The 13,029-nt window shown below is 41.3% G+C and overlaps 1 protein-coding gene across 2 annotated transcripts in view; it reads right to left on the reverse strand.

Moving 5' to 3' along the window:
* SNRK (SNF related kinase) overlaps positions 1 to 11,717 on the reverse strand; it is a 41,505-nt gene extending 29,788 nt beyond the window's left edge. The window contains exons 1-3 of one of the 2 annotated variants that reach the window (XM_065051639.1): positions 11,422 to 11,717; positions 10,116 to 10,219; positions 679 to 777 (exon numbers count right to left, since the gene is read on the reverse strand). The gene's annotated coding sequence lies outside the window, so the exon portion shown is untranslated. The remainder of the gene's footprint in view (positions 1 to 678; positions 778 to 10,115; positions 10,220 to 11,421) is intronic. The other variant, XM_005510016.3, reaches the window with a different exon arrangement.
* Positions 11,718 to 13,029: the final 1,312 nt, after the last annotated feature.

Here is a 13,029-nt window from a genome sequence, read left to right on the forward strand (position 1 = left end):
ATATTTTGACTGGAGTCATAAAAACTGGTGATAAAAAGTTTGCATGTAGGCTGCATATGTTCAGCAGTCCTGGGAATGAGTCAGGAGAAGGCGAAGAAGAGTGGGAAGGAATAGGAGAGAACTCAAGAGTTCAGCTTATTTGTGCTGAACTCCTGCTTACCAGTTATTCTGGCATTTAAGCAAACGAGATACAATCTATGAAACGTTCATATTCAAACCTAGTTTTGAAGGCCTTACATCTCATTGCCATTTTTTCCACACACACAAAACCTCCCAAAAACGTTTCCTGCATCTTTATCTTGGATTCAGGTTTAAATAAAAATATGTAGCTATCAAAAAACTAACCATTTCTCCCACTTTGAGTGCAAAGTAGCTAGAAATATGAAAACTACATGGCTTATTGCCAACTCAATAAAACACAGAAAGCACAGCTCTTCAGAATATATTTTCTCCGTTTCAAAACCAAACTTCAAAAAGAAAATATTTGAAAAGGGAGCTGGTAAACAAACAGTCCCTTGTATTACTTATTCTCAAGTTGAAATGTAAGCATTAGATTAAAAACATTCCCTGCTAAACAATTTATTTCACAGGCAGGGAAACTAATGACCCTGGTTTCATATGGATTCAATTACAAGGTTGAGGGTCCTATGAGGATTCTCTGATGTTTAACAAGCTCACCTTACTGCTTCTCTCAGCTGGAGCCATGGTATAACCTCTTCTCTATCCAGCTGTCTACTTCCACAAAGTCCATGGGAATTCACCTGGAGACCTCCACCCCTGTAAAATTCAAATGAAATCCATCAACTTCTGAAACCTCACAACTTTGGCAAGGAACAGGGTAAGTGCAACAGTTGTATGAACTTTGGGGGGTTAGTTTGTTTTTTTCTTTAAAGATAATAATCAAGTTTTAAAAATGAGAACTTCACTGGGTTTTGTGTTACTGTACCATTTCATTCTACTACTATGCATTATGCTTCAGGTGCTTTTCCAAAAAACACTCCACTAGAAAATGTCATAGTATCAAAATTGGGGTGGGCATATCTGTTTCCCAACACATCCCATACTGCTCATCTTACAAATCTTCCCCTACCTCTCCCAGTTAACCACGTAATATCATCCCAACCTTATTCCGGAAAGTACAGAACTAGATTAAAGCATGCTACATTAAACCAAATGCCTATGTCACACATTCTCTTACACAGTAAGCAAGCATCAGAGGCTACATGGGGAAGAACACAGTACACTGGCAAACATAGTAAATAATGAAGCCCTCCTTATCTCTGAGAGATTAAAAAACTGCTTTACAACTGAGAGCCATGGCTTTGTGTTTAATAATGCTCCATGGATTCCACCCCATCCCACCCTCTGAAAGTGGGCAGGTGCTTTATTAAAGCATGTGAATTTTTAGTATCAATAACATCCTGCAACAAGGAGTTTAATAGCTTAACTACGTGCTGCGAGAAGAACCACTTCCTCTTGTTTGTTTTTAGTCTCCTGTTAATTTGTGCATCTTCTTATTCACTGTCTGTTCCAAAACAAGAACTATCATGCTATTTACCTTGCCTCAAGCAACTCACAGTTTTAGCTTCCTTCCTTCCCAGCTTCAGTTTAATCTTGTTTAAGTCCCAGTCTGTCACTCTTTTTACAGAGGTTATTCCACAGACTTTAGCATTTCTCCCCTCTTTCTCTGCCTTGTTCTACCCTACTTTCTTAGGCCAACTACTACTATGTTACTACTACTACTGAGCACTGTCAATGTTTTCATATCATGCTTTATTATAGTTGTATAATGTTCCATTACACTGACCTAACACCCAAAATGCAGGCTAATGAAAAACTGTCATAAACCACCTAACCTTAATCTATACAAAGCAGCAGGAAAGATAGTACTCAGCTGTACCCCATATGGTTGTGTGACTCCAGTCTCACCTTGAAAAGGACTGCAATCATTTAAAAAAAAAAAAACAAAACAAAACAAAACAAAAAAAAAACCCCACCCCATACAAACACACTTTATAGAACTGCTATCTCCACAGCAACCTAATCAGACTCTTTTTTTTTAAATCTATAAGCAGTGAAAACAAAAAAAAAACATACACACAAGCACACAAAGACAACCTTTTTTAACTGCCACAAGTCATCACCCCTCCTCACAAATCTCTTTTATCCATAATGTACTCTATAGTCAATACCTTACACTACTAAATTTTAGAACCTCTACATGAAAAAAAAAAAAGTACAAATTGTGTCAAAAAATAGTCATTCCCTATGCAACTGAAGTTACCAACAACATGAACTCCAGTAATCAAGTTTTTACAGACCATTTCTTTCTTGAATTTTAAGTCAAACCTCAAGATTTATGTCGCTATTCACACAAGTTCATCACATCCTACAAAACTGGCCCAGATCATGAAACACCTTTTACTCTCTAAGGAAGAAATGTGACTTTAAGAGAGATTTGCTGTTAAGTCTTGGATTCAAAGACGATACCTACAGACAACACAGAGCTTTCTTACTGCATGGCAAAACCAAAGTTCTGGTATTATTAATAGAAGAGGTAAGGAAGGTGGAGGTAAAAAAGCATCAGTTTTGACTTAGCTTTTCTTTCTGAAATTCAAGAAGGTTCCAGCCCTGGCAGAGCAAAAGGGAGTGAACAGGCACAGCCAGATGTAATAAAATATAACTTGTCTGAATTTAAGTAACTACAACACTCAATGCTAAGGAAATATTTATACATAATTATTTTGTTCACTTGGCACATTCTCAACCATCTTCATACAAACTCAGCAACTGATTTATCTTTAAATGACAGAATACACAAACATCAACCTGTCAAAAAAATTCTAGCAAAAATCAGTTAAGCCATGGAGAAATACATCAGACAGTAATCAATAGGATAAAAGCTTACAGAAATGGAAAATAAATTATGTTTACTATTGTTACAGCCCCATCAGCCAAAATAAAATTAATGCAGATTCATTAACAGTTTAACATAAAGTCTTCACAATAACGGACCAACCAACTTTTAACTCTGTTGTTTTAAAATAAACCTTCAGGGATGAAGCTCCCACAGCTAAACACAAGGACCTCAGATGCATACACAGTTTGAAGCAAACATACCAAAATTAAGAACTGTTCAGTAGTAGGAAATGGATGCAAAACTGTCATAGTGCATACAGATACAAACCTTGATTACAATTCAAATATGCTACTTAAGGGATTGCAGTTGCTACACCAGTTTTTTCAGAGAAGTAATTTCTTTTTCTCCGCTTCTCACTCAAGTAGGAAAGCAGAATTTTGGAAACACTTAAGGACCAATTAAGACTGCAGTTACACAAGGTATCAGTTTTTGAGCTGAAGCCCCTTTGTGACCCTTTCTTTGCAGTTCTCTCCTTAGTTACAACAGTAAAACTTCAGGGGCTAACTATAAATACAATCACCCAAAACTTCCACATATCTACTACCATCGGTCTCTGAAACAAGGTTAGTTTTAATGACAGATCATTTCAATGATCCAGTTTATAATGTGATCTCCTGAACATTCATACAAAATGAAAGAGCTGCAAATTGCAGCATGTGACAACCAAAATTTCAACCAGCCGTACTTGGCTAGTAAGCCAAACTGCAGCCTAATGAAAAAAAAAAAAAAAAAAAATTAAGAGCCAGTTATATCACAGAAAATATTTACCTGCCTTACTTTAAATTCACATTATGTCAAGTCCTTTATAATTTCATTTTTCAGCATTAGAGTGTGAATTTTCTAGTTGGCAAGCTTACTAACCATTAGCAGCATTTAATCCATGTGGCTAATTATTATTTTAAAAACACTGTTTTCCCTAACTATACCAGAATTCAGCTATGCCCCCAATACTGGTTTTATGCAATGTAGGCATTTACCAGTAAATAGACCAGATCCTTCCTTCCATAGAAGCTCATATATCCTATCCCACAAAATACTGCAAACAGCCTCTCTAGTGGAGATCTGTGGAAGCTGTTTTGTAATATCACATGCATCCTATTAAGAGGCTTAACAACAGTACTGTGATTCAACCATCTCTAAAAGATAGATGAATAGCTCTCTAATTCATCTGTTTAGAAAAACAGCATGTTCCAGGGGCACTAGTTTCTCTTTAAGCAATTCATTCTGTCCAAAAAGTTTCATTAGATTATACATTACATGTAAGACCAGCCTAGTTCATCTTACCTTAATGTGTGTATTAGCTTCTTACTTTAGAAAATGAAAATTCAAGGTCCCATTTCAAGAAAATGTTATAATACTATGAATGCAAAAATTTTCCTGCATTATCAGGCTACCAGACACGAAAGCTGAAGTAATCTTCACTGGGACTCATCTGTCCACAAACAGCTAACCGTTCCTGTCTCCCTTCATGATAAATGGAGGTTCAGTCAACACAGATAATAGTTTGATAAAAAATTGCACCCTAAAGCAGATAGTGAAATAGTTCAAATGAATCATTTCTCAAAAGCACAAGTTTTCATTTTTTCATTTTCTGCAACAGAAATTTAAGATGACTAGTTCAGTGGATGTACATATTATACACATCCACAAGATGGACTAAATAAGTTTCACCCTGTTTCTCCTTTTGCTCATTTGTCTCAGATGAATAGCAGCATCTATATAATTCTATAGTAAACAAATAATTGGTATATTGAGAGTAAGACTTGTATTGCTCATCTTCCTAGAAACAGTAAACGAGAATATGACAAAAACTGACCACAGAGATCCAGAAACAATTTTTTTTACTCTGAAATAAATTTGTACAAATTATTAGAATTTGAGAGCAAACTGAAGGAAATACCAAACTAGTATAAAAACTGCACAAGTATAATTTTACACATTTTTTTTTTCCAATATTTCCTACCAATTTTTTTCTGCTATCCTACTGTAAGATACCTTCTCAGGCCAATCCAAAGACCTTTAAAAAGTCTATCTTTGTTTTACTATATGAGCCACTACTTACACATGACGATGTTACAACTTCACCAGTGTGTCAATCTGCTTTCCCCAAGAGGGTTTACAATCACCTTTCCTTTTATAGGAGAGAGAGACAACATGCTAGAAACAGGTACAAGTGTTGCAAGAGTGAAGTATGAAGAACATACACACTTAATGCACACCACATGCTCTCAAAACTAGTCATGACTCAATTCCTCCAGAGTATGAAACTTTTAAAGCCTCACAACTACCCAATATTCCTTGAATATTCACGACTGAATATGAGAGTATTCTCTTTTTGTTTCCACACACAGGTGTCACAGCATAGCAAAGCCCCTCCTTGTCCACCTTTCTATTACCTAAGCCTTCATAACTATCAAAGGTACTCAAAGAAATAAGAGCAATTTATACCTGCCCTACAGCCTAACACTTTGCAGATGGAGCACTGGGAGGAAGACACAACAGACAGGGGCAGAGGTGTTACAACCCAGCCCTTATATACACAATGCTATATAATGCTTTCTTTTTCACCTTGCATGACTGTACCACAGCATACATGCATGTCTTCCCTTTTGCTGATGACAAACCCCACAGACTCCCCTGCTCCTGACAAGTTCCGCAATGAAACACTACAGTAGACTTTTCAAGGTGTACATGCACTTTATTAGGCCTTATTGTCAACTCCCACACCATCAGCATCCACCTCATATTGCGTTACTAAAATGTCAAGGTGTATCAGTAAATCTCTCTACCATTCATCATGGCTACACCTAAAATTATGAAGACAGGAGTTACCAAGTAGTTCTTTGTTCCAAACACAAAAAGAAGAATTAACCTGTTATTCCCTAGTTTTAAATAGTCTTCAGAATTTTGCTGTCAAAAGACACAAAACCTCCCAATTGCTGATGAAGTTTTACCATTAAATATTTGGGAAGTCTGTAGTGAAATGCTAGTGTTTCATTACTTTAGAATGTATTGCAGGCATCAGAACCATTGATCCCTAGCATCAACTCCGCTTAGAATCCAGAAATAAAACCAAAATGCTAAAAAGAATTCTTCAACTCTGAGGTCCATTATTCAGTAAAGAGCCAGCAGCAGAAACATTCATCAGGCCAATAAACTTAATAAAACATTGCTCCTGGAACTATAAACAAAAGGCTGGGGGAGATGCAGTAGCATTATAGATTGGAAAAGAAATAAAAGTTACTAACATTATTTTGTAACAGAAAATTACAAGAGCCTGCATGACCTCAGATTTAAGAGCAAGAGTTCAAGGCAGCTCAAATGTATGAGAAAAATTAAACTTAAAAAATATGACACATGATTCGGGATATCATCAGTTAAAGAATACATTTCTTTCTTTGACAAGAAATTCCAAAACTTTTAGACCCATTGACTGCTGTCTACCATTCTATTTTCTTGAAGACTAGTACAGTCACGTCAAACATGGCAAGTTTAGGCTTTCCTCTTTCACATGGGTTTGCAAAGCTATGGCAAGTGATTTGCAGAACACTAGTAAAAAGCAAACTAAAATTTGAGAATTGTGTTGTAGAAATCTCACAGTACAGTTGACATCTTTGTGAGAATCATCTTCAATACAGACAAGTGAAAAAAACCACTGGATCTGAATTGGTCCTTCAAGGCCCCCCCTTAAAAAAAATCAAGAATGTATATTTCCTTTTTCTTTCACAACAAGCAGGTGAATAAGAAAAAAAACAGAGACAACACTGTAGTAGGTGTACATTGCAAAGCAATACCAAGATAGTAGTAGTAATAGCAAGATTATGATTACAGACTAGACGCCAAAGCTACTAAGACAACAGATGTGCTAAGAGTGATCAAGCTATGATCTGTTGACAAACCCATGATTAGTAGTCACTGGCACTGGTTCCAACTGCCTCTAGTTGTGAAATGTGTTAAAAGCCCAAGATACTTTCATAACTATGCTAATAATCACTGTAGTTCACAAGGCACTTTCCATTTCTGAGAGGAGGTATTACACAAGACAACTGCAATCTGCACTATGGATTTGAGAATTCAGCAGCACCTTTACACCATTTAAAGTCCTCACACCAGCCACAGCTCCAAAAGCAATTAATTTAATGTTGTCTGTTTTCCTTTTGTGCCTACTCTCAAAGTTCAATACGCAGCTAAACAAAAAGTAATACAGACACCACCACCCTGTTCACGTATCAGATGCTTCAGCAATACACTGCTTAAGATCTAAAGCTGCTCTTAAAGTATTATTGCAAAGGAAGAGAACACTAGACCTTCCCAAATGGCCCTGTCCCCTAAGTTAACTTCTGCAAAGTCGCATGCAGTAACATTTTTTAAAAAGGACTTGCTCCAAATTTTGTGATACCTGCTAGTACTTTCTTTTTGTATCTGTAAATTAGTCATAATACTTTGTTCAGACCCTGTGATGTCATGATATATAAAAATCTAGTTTCAATTAAAATTACCATATTCTGCACTTCCCACTGAAATAAAAATTTCTCCTCAGCTACAGGAAATTCACATAGGTATCTTGGTTACAGACATTCATAAACCTAAACAATCAAGGTGTGGTATCAAAGAAGTCTGAAGATCAGAAACCAACAAACTTTTCAGTCAACCATCACACAAGCAACAGAGATAACTCATGGTATTTGTACTCCCTAGCCCAAAGTTATACTTTCCAAGCTTGATAAGCAGTATCCAGCCATCTTTTCAAAGGCTTTAATATGCTAAACCTCATCATATTTTTCTTTTTTCTTCTTTTATTTCTGCTCCCCCCTCCCAAATAAAGGGAAACGTGAAACTGATGAAGGAAGTACTTTGCACATTAGACAGAAGTCATACTATTGTGATTCATGATGGTATCACTATCTTTTGGACAGGACACTACATCTTTATTTCCAGAAAACTTACTGCAGGAACTTTGCAGAAAACAGACAACTCAGATTTCTATTCCACCAATCTGGACTCCTCCAGATGAATCACCTCATGGAATCACCATGCTTCAATATGAACTAAAATTACAAAAGTCTAGGCTATTGTCTTATCTCTCAAGTAAAGTTGGCTCAAGTCCATTCAGTAACTAGGTAGGAGACTGCTGCAGAAAACACAGGATGATATATGAAGAGTGAAAAACAGTCTGTCAAATTCAGTGTAACAATCATGCCAAAACACTGTTGTAGAAGATCACTGTACACTTGACAGATTCAGCTTTTCAGAAAGAGAACATGCTCTGTTTTATATTTCACAAGTGTAAAAAACTACACAGCACTTTTTCCTCATTAAGTTCTTAACATTGGTGACCTAATCAACTTATGTGTACCAGAACTCTGCCAGGGTAAGTTATCCTGGAATTGTAAGTGAACATACAGTTTTTCAAATCCTCTTAAGCTCTTACATAATACTGTTATATGTATTAAAACAGCAGCTACTTTACATTATTACAGAAGCTGTAGCATTCCAGTTAAGTGCTTGAAAGTAGTGTGACAAGATGCACAGAACCTCATGGGTTACTAAAGTTAAGAGCTTATGGAATTTAATACTAGTAACTTCATCATAAACTGCAGTTCAGCCCTGTAAACAAATGGCAGTGTCCCAGGTCTTAACGATGGTTCATCAGTCTCTTAAGACATAATTAGAAAACATTAACTAGGAATGCACACAAGTTTTACAGCTACAGCATTTCAGTGGAATTTTGAAAGCAGACAAAAATCCAAGGAAAGTGCATTATTTCCTGAGACACATTCAGAGGGAAGAAAGCCAGCTGTGCCAAGACACTGTGCCCTTGAAAGCAAGGCAGGCAACAAAGCAAGACAACGGTGCTAGTTTTGCATTACAGTTGCTAGTGGGCTAAAAAGGACAATAATACATTGAAGGTGTAGACTGCTAAATAACTCAAATATAACACCGAAGGCAGGGAGTTAGAGCCTTGGAAGAGATCAGGTTGTTCAAAACAGTGCATGAGGAATATGGCTATTCCAAGTAGAAGACTATCTGCAGTAGCATCTTAACATGCATACTATTAACATGCTATTTGTTTAAAATAATCAGAAAGTAGACTATGTATCTATAGTGCAACCACCCACACCACATGGGAATATTAGTTCTCATAGCAAGATGATTCACGGACAGCAGTAGCTTGCACAGAAATTTCACTATCCAAAACTCAATCTGTACTTTCTTGCTTCTCACTTGCAAAAGCCCCCAAAAAACAACAGTTTATCACAGTCCACTTAAGATGTCATCTTCCTGTTTCCCTGTTTTCATTGGAAGCCTCAGGTGTGGATCATAAAGGTTCTCTTAAAAGAGGCTGATGAATGTGCTGTCTTAGATGATACCTTGCCTATGAGGCACTACTCCAGCATTCAGGTTAGCTTCTTTCCCCAGCCACTTGAAAAATCATGCCATCATTCTACCACTTTTCTAGCCATTCAGGAAAAATAAAGACTGGGCTTTGACTTTCACAGCTTTTGTTGTTAAGGCCTCAAATCTGGATGTTTTCATGCACCAGAAATAAAAAGAGCAGATATTAGCCTACTTAAATTAACATGTCAACATGTTCCACAAGGTAAAATCTGATTGCATTATGGAACAATAACTGTTAGTTCTTGTAAGTTTGTTTCAGATTCCTTCTTTCTAAGGATCAGCAGTAGTACAAAAATAACCACCAGCCAAATTCCCTCTTTCTGTGATACAGCTATCAAAAAAAACCCACTTCCTAATGGTGCATGCCTTGCAAGAACAGCTTAACTCTAACATAATAAACATTTGCTTGTAAACACACAGATTTCACTTTGCTGAGATTCCTTAAACTGGTCCTTCCCCAGAGCCTCAAGATCTAAATATATCCATAATAAACAACTCTAAAAAGCAGCCTATATGACTAAGTAGTGACTGCACTACAGAGGGCAGGCGTAAGCAGATTTGCATGCAATTCATTCATGCTAGATTGCTGTAAATCATACAATACACTTCAGCTGCTCCAGGAACTGCAATGGTACTATTGAGGAAACCACTTCTTTGCATATCTACTCTTAACAAGCTCCTGAAAGCAAAACTATCAATAAGAAATTATCTATGCACAAGCAAAAATCCAAAGCTTTTTATATTTCCATATCCCATGTAAATCTTTCTCCTTTACAGGTGTTCTAGCATCACTTACCAATAAAAATATCCAATATGAAAATAGGTCACATTTGTCGCCAATCATCCTGAGGCCAATATAGGCTTTTTCCCTAGTGGATGTTCTCCAGTAGTTTATTCAGTCTACTTAAAAAAAAAAACAAACAAACAAACAAAACAAAACCCACACACCAAAAACAGCCACATATCTGTTCTTCAGCTATTACCAAGACTGTACACCTACAACAAACACCTTTAAGTCACCTTCCATATACTTAGCTAGTGGAGTACCATCTGGGTGTCAAAATCCACCTAGCAAAAAGCACGAAGACCCCTCTCCAGGACTTAACTAGTGGAGTACCATCTGGGTGTCAAAATCCACCTAGCAAAAAGCACAAAGACCCCTCTCCAGGACTTATCTACTTATCTGACCGATTTCTGTAGTAATCTAAAGACAGTAAATTTACAGTAATAAGAGTATTGATAGAAGCAATAAACGTATTGACAAAGAACAGGGGATACTTGTGCTTTCAGTCTCTCTCGGGGCACACTACAGCCCCGCGAGCAGTAAAGACGCCAGCTCGCATTCTGAGCAAACCTGTTGGTTGTGCACCTGGTTCTGAGGGGTAAGATGCACCGTCATTCCCCCAAAACGGCCCCGTGACCGGACCGACTCTCTAACCGGAGAGCTCGCGCATCAGTTGTTTATCGTGCGGCTTTTTTTTTTTGTTTTGTTTTGGTTTTTTTTTTCCCCCCTCCTTCCTCCAAGCGGCCGAAAATACGCGGCGGAGCTGGCGAGTGCAGGAGGGTGGCGGAGGGGCAAACTCGCTGCCACTTTTCCCGCGATGACCCCGCAGAGCGCCTACGCTGCTGCCGGGAGGAGGGCACGCACCGGGGCGGACACGCAGGGGCACGGACACGCGCGAGGTCAGGCGCTGGTCACAGGCGCTGCTGCCGTGGGGCACGGCCACTGCCTCGGAGTGGGAGAGAGCTCGAGTGGGGCACGGTGGGCTCTGCCGTGCCAGGCGGCACAAGACGCTCCCGCCGGCAGCCCACCGTCCCCGCAGTAACACCCGCTTTCCCCTCCCCCCCAATCCCTGTCCTCAAGCCCCAGGCGGCACCAACACACCGACCTTCGGTGCCCAGGAAACGTCCCCCCATCGCCTCCTCCCGGGCCGAGGCCGCCATTGGGCCGGCCGGGAGGAGCTCGACGGGCGAGGCCGGCTCCGAGAGAAACGGAAAAGCGAAGGGAGAGGAGGAAACGAACCCACCACACCCCACCGGGCCGGCCCCGTCCTCACCGGCCCAGCCCAAGCGATCCCGGCCCAACCCCACCAGCAACTTACCGCCTGCAGCAGCGATGTCTCCTCGGGCCGCCGCGCCCCGCGCCGCCCCCTGCATGGGCAGTACCCGCCGCGACTGCCCTCGGAAGCGGCGGCGGGGACAAGGAGAGAAAGGGGAAAGGGTCGAAGACCCAAGTGGGAGCAGCAGAGAAGCTCCGCCGGGCCACACAGGCTCGGGGGCGGCGGCTGCGGTGGCGGCTCCGGCTCCCGCCCCGCGCCTAGCTGGCTGGCTGGCTGGCTGGCTGGCTGGCTGGCTGGCTGGCTGTTCCGCCGGGCCCCGCCGCTGCGGCCGCTCCGAGACGCAACTGACAACAACGGCCGCGGCAGCTCGCGGAGACCCGTTGGGGGGGGGGGGGGGAGGGGGGAGGGCGGGAAGGGGAAGAGAGGGCGGAGGCGAGGAGGGGCGGGGCAACGGACACCCGCGCGAGCCGGGCGCCGTTGCGCCTGCGCGGCAGGGAGGCCGCGCCATTGCCGTCACGGCGGGCCAATGGGGGAAGGGGAAGCGCGCGTGCGGCGGGGCGGGGCGGGGCGGGGCGGGGCGGGGCAGCGGGCGGCTTCTGAGGAGGGGAAAGGGAAGAGGCGAGGCCGCCGGAGGGGAGGGCAGGAGGGGGCAGCTCAGGGGGCGGTAGTGTTTCGGAGGCAGAGGTCGATTGCGCTGCTGCCCGCCTTGGTCTCCGGCTTCCGAAAGGTCCCGAGCAGTTCGCCCTGGAAACGGCAAAAATAAAGAGTGGAGAGGAGGGCGAACCGTTGAAGGTCTGAGGAGAGGGTGAAGCCCGCGGGCCCACCGCCGGGGTGGTGGCCGCTTTGCCCCTCGTTCTCTGACCCTTTCCCCTCTGGAGGGCTAATTAAGGTGGTGAGATGGCCACGGCCGTGTTTCCTGGATGATTGGATGACAAGTGAGGGGGGTAGATAATGAAAGCATACTAAAAGAGTGTCGAGATTGTGCCACTCGTGTCCTGCGTCCCTTGTCCGAAGGGGAGTGGGCAGATTTCCCTGTGGTAAGGAGGACAGGATCAAGAAAGATGGTTGGAGGTCAGCTGGAAGTAGGGGTGGTGAAAGGGAGAGGTGACATTGAGGCTAGCAGGAGAAAATAGGCCAGGGAATGAGCCTGGCAGGTGTTTCTGAGAGAAACGGCTATATGCGTAACGAAAGGGAGGGAAAAGCCTTGAATGGTTGTGCTACAGAAGCATTGGGGCTCCTACATGCTATATGAGCCAAGTGTTTGCTTGGAGCATTAGGAATAATGCAAGACTTTTCTCAGAAGATCAAGGAAAGAAAATCTCTGAATAGCCAGAGAAAGGAAAGATTTAAAAGTGGCACTTTGCAAAGTACCCTTTTTTCTTCTTTTTTTTTTTTTTTTTTGTGTGTGTGTTTTTTTTCTCAGCTAGAAATGACCAATCAAGATAAATGCAGAGAGAATACAAAACCGCATTATAGTGAAGCCCAATTTTAAGAAAATGTTTGATGAATGCTTTTCAGTTTTCTCTATGCTTTGACAAAATTTAGATGCCCTTCCTTTCTGAATAGCTTATATTACACTGTACAGCAGGTGCTATTGAATTAACCTGGGGGTTCTTATGTTGAAGCTGATCATTTGTGAATAAACCAAAC

The sequence above is a fragment of the Columba livia genome, chromosome 2, assembly GCF_036013475.1.
Source record: "Columba livia isolate bColLiv1 breed racing homer chromosome 2, bColLiv1.pat.W.v2, whole genome shotgun sequence".
Classification (NCBI taxonomy): domain Eukaryota; kingdom Metazoa; phylum Chordata; class Aves; order Columbiformes; family Columbidae; genus Columba; species Columba livia.